We start from the raw sequence: 10734 nt of genomic DNA on the forward strand, positions 1-10734 counted from the left end.
TGAACACCATACCGGAAGCTCCAGAGGCAACGGCCCCTGATTCTGGAAGGAGGCTGTAGTCTGACATTGTCCCAGAAAGGAGCTAGACACCCTCTCACTGCTTCTCTGTCCACAATAAAATGCAGAGGCTGAGAGGGACCAGGAGAAGGTACAGGTTGTGGCATTTCAACCTGAAATGAAGTATTTCCCATTATCTTGACAAAGTCAGGATGTACAATGCCTATTCACTTGTTTGTTTGTGTTTATTCAATAAATGTTTATATTTACAGCTCCTATGCACCAGTTTTTTAAAAGAACTTAACTCTTTTCTAAATGAACTAAGTGCAGACATAAAAATATTATATTTACAAACTGATTACCATTAAAGCAAATGCTAAAGAAATACAAGCACCTAGGACCAATTTGTTACCCTTAGCAACAATTCGTAACCTGTTAAAAATCGTTGTTTAGTCCGATCCTGGTCATACTCAGGCCCCAGGTAAAACTAGTTTACTGACTGTCTTTCACTTCTTTTCAGCTCAAAAATCTTTCTTTGAAGACTCTATATTTTGGCATTTTGGTCAGAGTTTTTTTTTTTTTTTCAGCAACACCAGCATCATCAGGGAACTTGTTAGAAATGCAGAGACTCAGGCCTGCTCCAGAGCACATTTTAACAAGATCCCCGAGTGATTCGTGCACGTACTAAAATTTAAGAAGCACTGCTATAGGCTATATCTAGTCCTGCTCTAACAGGAAAGCCTCTCTGAATCTTGCAAGATAGGCCACATTTGTCCTTTGGAACTTCCACCCAAAAGACTCACCACCTCTATTCCCTGAAGACCTAACCTCTGCTAGAGTCCCTCTCTCTGTCCTGTCCCAGGGGCTCAGAGGTCTTCATGGCAAGCCCTGCCCCTCTCTGAGTGTCAGCACACACTTTCCAACTCTAGATTCCCCACACCCAGCAAGGAGTGGGGTAGAAGGTGGCTAACCTCCATGCTCAGGTCACGATGGTGGCACTATTGTGACAATGGAGTGAACTCCTTATGTTATAAGGTCCCACCTCCAGCCTGTTCCTTTCCTCTTGACTCAAATCCCTAGAATCTCATGTATTCCAGGCACCTCTCTCTCCGCTTGGTTGGGGACTCGTTGGCTCCATTTGGACTCCACCCACTGTCTACCTCCCTGAATTGCTGCCAAATGAATGTCTAGGGTCTTTGGCCCATTTACAAATGTAATCGTGGCAGAGAAACTGGCGGTGGTGAAGCAGTCAGGCTGAAGTAACTGCAGCAGATCCCTTCCGAAAATTTGCTAATCTCATGACCTTGAATCCTTGCCAAGCAGCCCCTGGCCAGCTCCCTCCTCCAAGATCCTCCTCCTTGCTACCCAAGGCTATTGTTATACTCAGCATCAATAGTCCCTGTGCTAAAAAAAAAAAAAACACCTAAGAAGAAGCATATTATAGACATAGGATCACGCACGTTATCTGGCACATGCCCAGCTTCCTTCCCCAGGTCAGCTGAGATCATTTTTTTCCTCTCTTATCAGGCATTCCGCCTCACTGTACTTGCAGATTATCTGTTCGTGCATTGAAATGTTTTTCTTCTTAACAACCTGATTAGATTTCTAAAAGTTGTTCATATGTTTAAAGGGGAGAAAAAAAAGAAAGAAACTAAGAGCTCCAATCCAAAGACTGGGATTTAAAAATAATGTTGAAAGGGGCCACACGTTTCCCCCACTGAATATCTTAAAGTGCTTCAAGCAGATAGAAAATTATTTCCTCAGTCTCTCTGATAGGATCCTACCTGAGTTATGGGATGTAGCTTGGGTAGTGAACTCATCATACTTGCAGTGAATCTACTGGGTAGGGACCCATGAGACAAAATAATGATGTGTCTTGCAGATGACACATATAATGCTTATCTCAACATGGCTATGTACTTAGGCGGTATAAACTTGGCATGTAACTAGTCCTTCACATGTGAAAGCCATGTAAACTTGCAGCCTTGGAGTCAAAGCTCCTCTTCTGTGGAGATTAAGCTACTGAGTGGTGACTGGCAAGGGCACCTTGGGTCTGGTTGGCTGTTTTTGTGAAAATGTAAATAAAAATTCTATAGTATGCTTTTCAGATCACATTATATGAACAAATGGCAACATTCGTATGTCACACTGATGTCTCCCAGAGGTAATCTGGAACCCAAACAAGACTGCTTCCAATGGAGATGACCAGCTGTGGGTCTCTAGCCATCCAGGCAGGCTTGGTCACCTGGCAATGGGGGCTACTCTCTATCTCGGGACACTCTTGGGAAGCACTTGTATCTACAGCACAAAGGCTACCAGTGCCATGTGAGGGCAACTTCCTACCCCTGCCGCTACTGTATTCAGTGCTACCTCTCCATCCAGCTTTCGGGTACTGAGCAGTTCCTCTGCCTGTCGTTCCTTCCTCTTCTCCCCATGGCCGTTGCTTATGCCTAGTTATGGGAAGATCTCGGAGTAACAGTGTTGTTCCTACCTTTGAAGGCTGGAACACACTCACAGATGATGACCAGGCATGTGCCTGCAGGGCGCCCAGTGGCAACACTTGCTGTTCAAGGGGCCGGACACGTTCTTAATTAGGAAGCTCAGCAGTAATAACCTCCTCTGAGGTCACACACAAGTTAGAGCCTATCGCAGTCATGGTCACTTTGCCCAACATTTTTGTGTGCTGAAGAGACTTCCCAGTCCTGCCACGCTAGTTCAGTGGATACTTCCAGGACAAACATATTTTATAAAACACAGCATGCCCCATTAAATTTGAATTTCAGAAACACAAATAACTGTTCAGTACAAGCATGTCCCATGCAAATTCCAAATCTGATGGAGTCCTGTGGTTTTATTTGCTATCCTGCAGCCCTACTTTCATGGTTATTGCGAGGATTCTCTGGGATAACACATGTGAAAAGCTTAACACAGGGCCCAACACGCACCATAGCTGCACGATTGAGATCAGCCAGTCTGTCCCAAGAGAGGATAGGGAGGAAGGGCCAGTCCTCCTGTTGGACACCCATCTGCTCTCTGCTTTGTTTGGGTACCAATCCCCAGGTGGGAGATAACAATCTTTAACAAGCTCTGAGTTTGAGCTACAGTTGGTAGTTACCTCCTGCAGGTTTCCAGATCTAGCTAAGGAGTTATACAGTGTTTGGGCAGCCTTTGTTTCTCATAACAAAGATAATTCTGGCTTCTTAAACATCGGAAGCCCTGGCAGCTCTGAGCCCACACTCCCACCTGGCACCCATCAGGGGAGCTGAGCAGCAGCTGCTCCCTTTCATTAGGCATGCACTTGCCAGCCTGCCATCTGGTCCATCCACAAGCTCCTATCACCTGCCTGGACCCAGGGCAGGAGGATCTGAGTTGCCACCCCTGTGCCTCCCCTGCAGCCCTCTCCCTATGCTGGCTCTTTGACCCCAGAAAATGCTGGACCCAAAGTGGGTTAGAGACTGGAGAGAAGAGTTAGGTAGGAGGAAAAGAGGATGGATGCTTCCAAAGCCAGCATCTTTATCGGCCCCAATTCAAGAAATTGTGAATTGAGTTAGGTCCTGATGCAGGATAAAAGGGGGAAAAAGCCTAAGTACAAACAAAAATGAAAACAAACAAAAAACAGGAAGGGCAGAGTGTGTGTGAGTCTGGCGGGGGTTGAAGAGGCTCAGGAAGACAGTGGAGAAGCAGGTAAGAAAGATGAGTGACTGGAAACTTAAGAGGCACGAGCGTCAGCTAGTCAGGAGAAAAAGACAAGGGCAGCCACGGAGTGACTATTACAGTGACTATTAATGACTATTACAAACAAACTTTTTTCCCAGTGGATTAGAAGAGTTGAAGAGTTGCTGAGAAATTCTTACCTAAATGTAAACAGAGCCCTGCTCCTTTTCTTCCGCTCCAGATGACATCCTTTCTACCAACAGTGGGGTCAGTGCTAGAATGGGGATTGGGACCTGAAGGATAGCAGATGGGACTTGAGGCCCATAGGATGGCTGATGCTTTGCATTTTGGTGTTTCCTTCCACTGAGCGTGCCCTGCAGAGTTGACAGAGTGACTGAGAGGCCCAGGAGTGGCCTTGCCCGGGTCACATAAGGCTCCGAGGGGTAACTAAGGGTCCTTGCCCTCCTCCCTCCCCTACTCTTCACTGATCTTCAGAAATAGCTGAAGGGTGAAGGGTGACAAGGAGCACAATAGAGTATCATTTTGTCCCTGAAAGCAGCTTCTGGGACTCCCCGTTTCCCCCAAATGGGCATGCAATTGTTGGAAACCAGAAAATCTGAGAAAGGGAATTTTGCCACATAAGACCTGCCTCGAGAAACGCGGGGAAAAAAGGGAAGAATTTTGCTTTCTGGGGGAGAACAAAGCAGCTTGATACGGAAAAGATGTAACATACCGAACAAGAAGCTGCCCGAAGAACCCACCCCACCTGTCCTACAGCAGAGGCCCCGGGAAGCAGAAGGCATCCCCGGGCCTCAGGTTCCCTGGGCTGAGGACCATCCCCTCAGCCTAGGATGTAACTTCCTCATCTGTGGGTGGCTGATCTTAGAAGCACAGAGGTTAAAGGGGAGATGATGGAAATTCCTCTTCTGCTACAGGACCTTGGACTACCTCTGCTTATTCAGATCTCAGTACACACCCTTCTGGAAATGTTATACATTTTCCATTTAGGTCTTGCATAGCTCTAGCTAGGACATTACTAAGCATTTTATCTTCTGTTTCTGTTGAAAATAGTTTTTCATTGAAATGCTTAATGGTTATTAGCAGTGAATATAATGTTATCTACATTTATATGGAAATCTTGAATCTATGTATCTTGTGGAACTTTCATATTAAATACAGGAGTCTATTTGTAGATATTTTATTTAGGGTTTTTGCACCTTTGTTTATATGTGAGATTTGCATACCATTTCCTCATACTTTCTTTGCCTAGTTTTGCCATCAGAATTATGCCAAAATCATAAAATGAATTGGGAGGTATTGCATACTTTTCTAAGCTCTGGAACAGTTTATACAATATTGGAGGTATCTTTTCTTGAAAGCTTAGTAGACTGTACTTGTCAAAATTCCAAATCTAGTGGCATTTATTAGGAATATATCTTTGACTGCCCTTTCCAGGCTGTGTGCGTGCGTGTGTGTGTGTGTGTGTGTGTGTGTGTGTGTGTGTGTGTGGTGGGGAGGGTGATTTTCTCATGTCAGGTGTATTTCTTAAGCCAAATTTTGATTAATTTTATCTTCACAGAAAATCATCTCTTTCACTTATATTTTCTATGATATTTAAAATAAAGTCATAAAAAGTATTCTTAAAAAAAAAGTATTCTTTTACAGTTTTAGAAATCCATGTCCTGAGTTCTGTTCTTTCTCAATCCTAATTTTGCTTGTGTTTGTTTCCACCCTAGTTCTTGATCAGATTTGCCAAAGATTTGTCTATTTTGTAAAGTAGTTTTTTTAATTCATAAATCCCACTACTTTTTCATCTTTTTATAACACTTTGCTTAATTAGTTGTTTGGTTTTTTTTTTTTACTCTCAGGGTTTACATGATCTTTTAAACTCTTGAGTACAACCTTAGTTTATTTTTAATCTTTCCTACAGAATTAGATTTTATTCTTACGCATCCCTACTTAGTCTTTCTGTTTTGAGTGGGGCACGCGAACTTCTCATTCAAAGTGATCACATTGGAGTGAGTCTGAGGACTCTTGCGTCTTGCCAAAAAAGGCTCTCTCTCTTCCTGTTGGGGTTGCTGAACTGAGAATATATATGCCAGGCCCTGCAGTTGACCATTATTCTGCAGTCATATGGGGAGAGTTTACCTGAGAATAAAGGCAACACTGAGGAAACAGGAATTGATGATTTTTTTTTTGAGCACCTGGATCTAACCATGCCTGAAGTCTACCCTGGACTTTTAAATTACATAAACCAATATGTTTTCCATTTGCTTAAGCCAGTTTGGTTAGGTTTCAGACCTTCATAAATTAAGGAATCCAACACTGTCTTCCAATAAAAGCACTGAATTCTATATATTTTCCTCTGAGCACTGCCTGTATGCTTCAGGTTTTGATATATTTTTCTTAGAGTAGTTCATTTCTGAATAGCTAGCAATTTCTATTTAAATTTTTCCTTTAACTTGAAAGGATTTAGAGTTTTTAAAATCCAGTTGGATTGTTTTTAGATTTGTTTTTTGTTTCTATTTCATGTTGATCATATTGCATTGTGATCAATGAGTGTGGTCTGTCTAATGTTTGCTTGATTAGGAATTTCAGAATTTGTGAAGATTTTCTTTGTGTTAATACATGGACAGTTTTAGGAATGTTCCATGTACGTTTTAAAAGTATGTGTATTGGGGGCTTCCCTGGTGGCGCAGTGGTTGAGAGTCCGCCTGCCGATGCAGGGGATACGGGTTCGTGCCCCGGTCTGGGAGGATCCCACATGCCGCAGAGTGGCTGGGCCCGTGAGCCATGGCCACTGAGCCTGCACGTCCGGAACCTGTGCTCTGCAACGGGAGATTTTTTTGTAAACATTTTTAAACCAGTCATATATGCATACTGAATTAACTTTATTATGTCATTTGAATCCCATGTATCTGTATCTATCTGACCATTTTATTGGGAAATATTTTAAAATCTCCCTTTAGCATTGTGAATATTATTTTTCTTTGTACTTATCCCAGTTCTTGCTTTATGTAACTCAGGCAATTTGTTGGCTACATTAGGATTTATGTTATAATTTCCTGGATAACTGCACCTCTTCAAAATATAACATATACCCTCTTTGTTTCTTTTGATTTTTTTTTTTGCTTCGAATTCTGTTTTGTTATCACAATATAATGTTATCACACTTAAGGATTTTTTGTTACCAGCTGTTTTGTAAATCTTTTTCAAAGATACTTTTTTTTCTCCAAAGATTTGTTTCTGTGTCATGTTTGTATCTCTTGTAAGCAGCATATAGTTGAATTATCTTGGTTTTGTTTTTTACCCATTCTGAGAGTATTTAGCAGGTGAATTATTTTATGGTAATTGCTGATATAGTTAATTTCTGAGAGTAGAAATAAAATCTAACCAATTGGTATTATAGTTCCACCCAGGGAAATATTCCTGTACTGTTTTTAGACGATTTTCTTTCCTTTCTTCTTTCTATTCTCTTCCTTAAGATAGATGTTATAATTTTTGGAGATGTTCTCTAAGCCTTTTAATTCCATTTTCCCATTTTTCATCTTTTTGTTCTTTTGAACTATCTTTTCAATTTCTTAGCTCCACTCTCTACAGTGTTGCTTTTAAGCTTTGTCTTTCACTATCCATCCATCTATTGAAATGGTTCTTTCAATAATGGTGATTTTTATTTTCAGTTTCCCTGATGATTGTTCATATAACCTGATTTTGTTTTATGGATGTGTAATCTCTGTTATTTCCTCTGAAGATATTATTCATAATAACATTTCTTTTAGTGCCTGCATCCCTTTCTTCTCTCAACTCTTGTTTTCATTTATTTCAGTTCTTTTGTTTATAAGTTTTAGTGTCTCTCTCAGGTTGTTTATTTATCTAACATGTTAGGTAACTCTGGTGTGGACTCACATTTGCATCTGAGACCCTCTCTTGCCTATTTGTGAATACTGTGCTTTTTTAACAAGGCTTGTCTCCAGTGATGTAGGGGAAAGCAGAGTGTACTCTCAACGTGCTCTGTTCATTAATAAATGGTCTTCTGGGCCTGGCATCCCATGTTCCCCCAGCTATATATGAGCTGCTTCCTGGGGCCAGAGTGCCCATGTTCACGGCTCCTACATGGGACTGAAGGAAGCAGTCCCACCTGCCACATTGTAGTATCCCAACCTCTCATTCTATTGTTCCCTGCATCCCCTGGGAGCTGGGACCACCCCAGATCTACACCAGCCAGGGACAACAGACCTCTTCTCTCTGTCCTTGGACTACATTTATTTTAGCCCAAGTTTATTATGACTATCAAAAATTTTAATACTGATATTAATATTTCATATTCTGCTGGAGCAGAATCCTTCACAACCTCCTACTCATTCCCGGAGTCATTTAATAGAACTGAGTGCTTTCATAACCTAAGTTTCAGAAAGTCTCAACTTTTTATTGCATCTATTAAAATATTTACACCTTGAATTTGCCTAAGGCTGTCTCCTTAAAAAGCAAAAAAAAATTTCCAATTTAGAATGAGATGTTTCTCAGAATTATACTGCACATTTCAATGTGTTCTACAGGGTTTATAATTAATAGTAAAAGCAGCACCTGCTCTAAATCTTAACTGCTTTCTTCCCCATGAAAACTCCATGTTGGAGGTGTTGGTGAATTGATTTGTACCACATAAGACGGTTGCAGACATAGTTTGGCAAACACGATACAGAAAGCTGAACATGGTATTGAAATTTTTCCCAAAGAAAAGCTTAATTATAATTGCAGGCATTCAAGTCAAGTACCTGCTAATGAACATGATGGTGACAGTACTATTATTTACCACTTGATGTCACATAGATTTCTGGACATCCAAAGACACTGAAGAGGTGGCATAATTTATCTGATAACAATAGAAACACTCTAGAGTCCAGTAACTCAGTTTAGCATAAACTGCCTTTTACATTCAACCTTGCTGTTCTTTTTATTTAAGTGTGTCCCTCTCGGTAAAGGATCCCTAGGTTGTGAGTCCACCTGTTCTAGTCACATCTGTCCCTATGGGTACATAGCTTACCTTCCCTGGACCTCGGCTTTCTCGTCCCACAAAAAGGCTGCAGAGTCAGGCAAGCCAAGGCACAGCTGCTAACCACAAGTGGAGCTGGCACCAGCTCTAAGACTCGAATAATTTACTTCAAAAAGTGTGCATGGGCTTCCCTGGTGGCGCAGTGGTTGAGGGTCCGCCTGCCGATGCAGGGGACACGGGTTTGTGCCCCGGTCCGGGAAGATCCCACATGCCGCGGAGCGGCTGGGCCCGTGAGCCATGGCCGCTGAGCCTGCGCGTCCGGAGCCTGTGCTCCGCAACGGGAGAGGCCACAACAGTGAGAGGCCCGCGGACCACAAAAAAAAAAAAAAAAAGTGTGCATGGAAATGCCACTTTTGTAAATTAAACTGTGTTTCTAAAATATTTTTTTATTATTTTTCCTTCTAAACAAGAAATATGTGTTTATTTCAGAAAAATATATAAAAAAGACAAAGAAACAAAGGAAGAAAATTTCTTGCACTGTTTAATCAACTGCATCTTAAATGTCCTAGGGGAACATAAAAACTTTAAAAGCATACAGATAAATTTTGTGTAATGTGGATGCTTGATTTATTAGCTTGATTTTTTATGTAATAAATTTACTCTGAAACAGGATTCAGGGGTATTTCTTGATACATACTCACCCATCCATGCAATCAGCATTTCTAGAGTTCTTCTGCTTTAGGACCACGCCTTATCCCTGCTGCTGTGTGCACTACATCTAGAGTCAGTGCCGCTCTTTCTGTGCATAACCACAACTGTTTTTTGGGGTTTTTTTGTGGTGGCGGGGAGGGGGCAGAAGGAGTTTTCTTTCTTCCCTTCCTTCCTTCCTCCCTCCCTCCCTCCCTCCCTCCCTTCCTTCCTTCTTTCTTTCTTCTTTCTTTCCTTCCTTCCTCCCTCCCTCCTTCCCTCCCTCCCTCCCTCCCTCCCTCTCTCTCTTTCTTTCTTTCTTTCTTCCTTTCTTTCTTTTTAGCCTTCCTCCCTCCCTCCTTCCCTCCCTCCCTCCCTCCCTCCCTCTCTCTCTTTCTTTCTTTCTTTCTTTTTAGCAAACCGAACCCAACAACACATTAAAAGGATCATACACCATGATCAAGTGGGATTTATTCCAAGGATGCAAGGACTTTTCAATATCCACAGATCAATCAATGTGATACACCACATAACAAACTGCAATTGTTTTTGTTTCAACTTCGCACTGCGGGGCAGGAGGCCCCCTGTCCTGTGATTGACTCACCATCCACTCAGACGATGGACGCTCTCATGGTCAGGTGCAGATGAGATACCAGTCCAATACCAAACTGAGCTTTCCTGACATCGTGCTATAAATCCATTCGCCAAAAGAAATACTTTAAAAAAGTGGTTTACTTTTGGAGGTAACTTTATCACATTTCCCCTGTCACTTGGGTGGGGTACAGTAGCTCCCGTGGAGGGGCTGAAAGCATACCTCAGCGGAAAGGGTCACTATGACCATGTATCTCATTAAACCCTTAACAGCTTGCTATAAAACTGAAAAGTGCAGAGGCCACTTCCCATCTCATGTCTTATTATAACTGTTGTTCTGACATTCCCTATCTGGAGCTGAACAAGGAGGCCCATTATTAGCATGCCCTGAAGGAACTATCATCACAAAGGAAGCCAGGCTTATTAATTCAGTCACAGTCTTGTGGAATCCCAATTCAGCTTCTCGTGTTAATGAAACACGCATAGTACTTGACAGTCGCTGTTGAAATTCGCTGTCATATCTATGGTTTACCAGAGCCTTCTCTTCTGAGATTTCTAACACAGTGACAGGGATTTCCCAGTAGTCTAGTACTTTATTTTTCTGGGTTTATTTGATATGTCAGTAAATGCAAGATATGAGGGGAAAATGTGTGTTTTTACAAAGAACGTTTATTTGATGCTTCAAAAATGTCTTGCATAAAAAGATAGTTATTCATGCATTGTCTTCTTATTATTCTTAAGCATATCATTTCAATATATATTGATCAGCACAAACAAATGAATAATACTCAAACACAAACAGCCCTCACAAGTTA

This window comes from Physeter macrocephalus, chromosome 20 (genome assembly GCF_002837175.3).
Source record: "Physeter macrocephalus isolate SW-GA chromosome 20, ASM283717v5, whole genome shotgun sequence".
NCBI classification, from domain to species: domain Eukaryota; kingdom Metazoa; phylum Chordata; class Mammalia; order Artiodactyla; family Physeteridae; genus Physeter; species Physeter macrocephalus.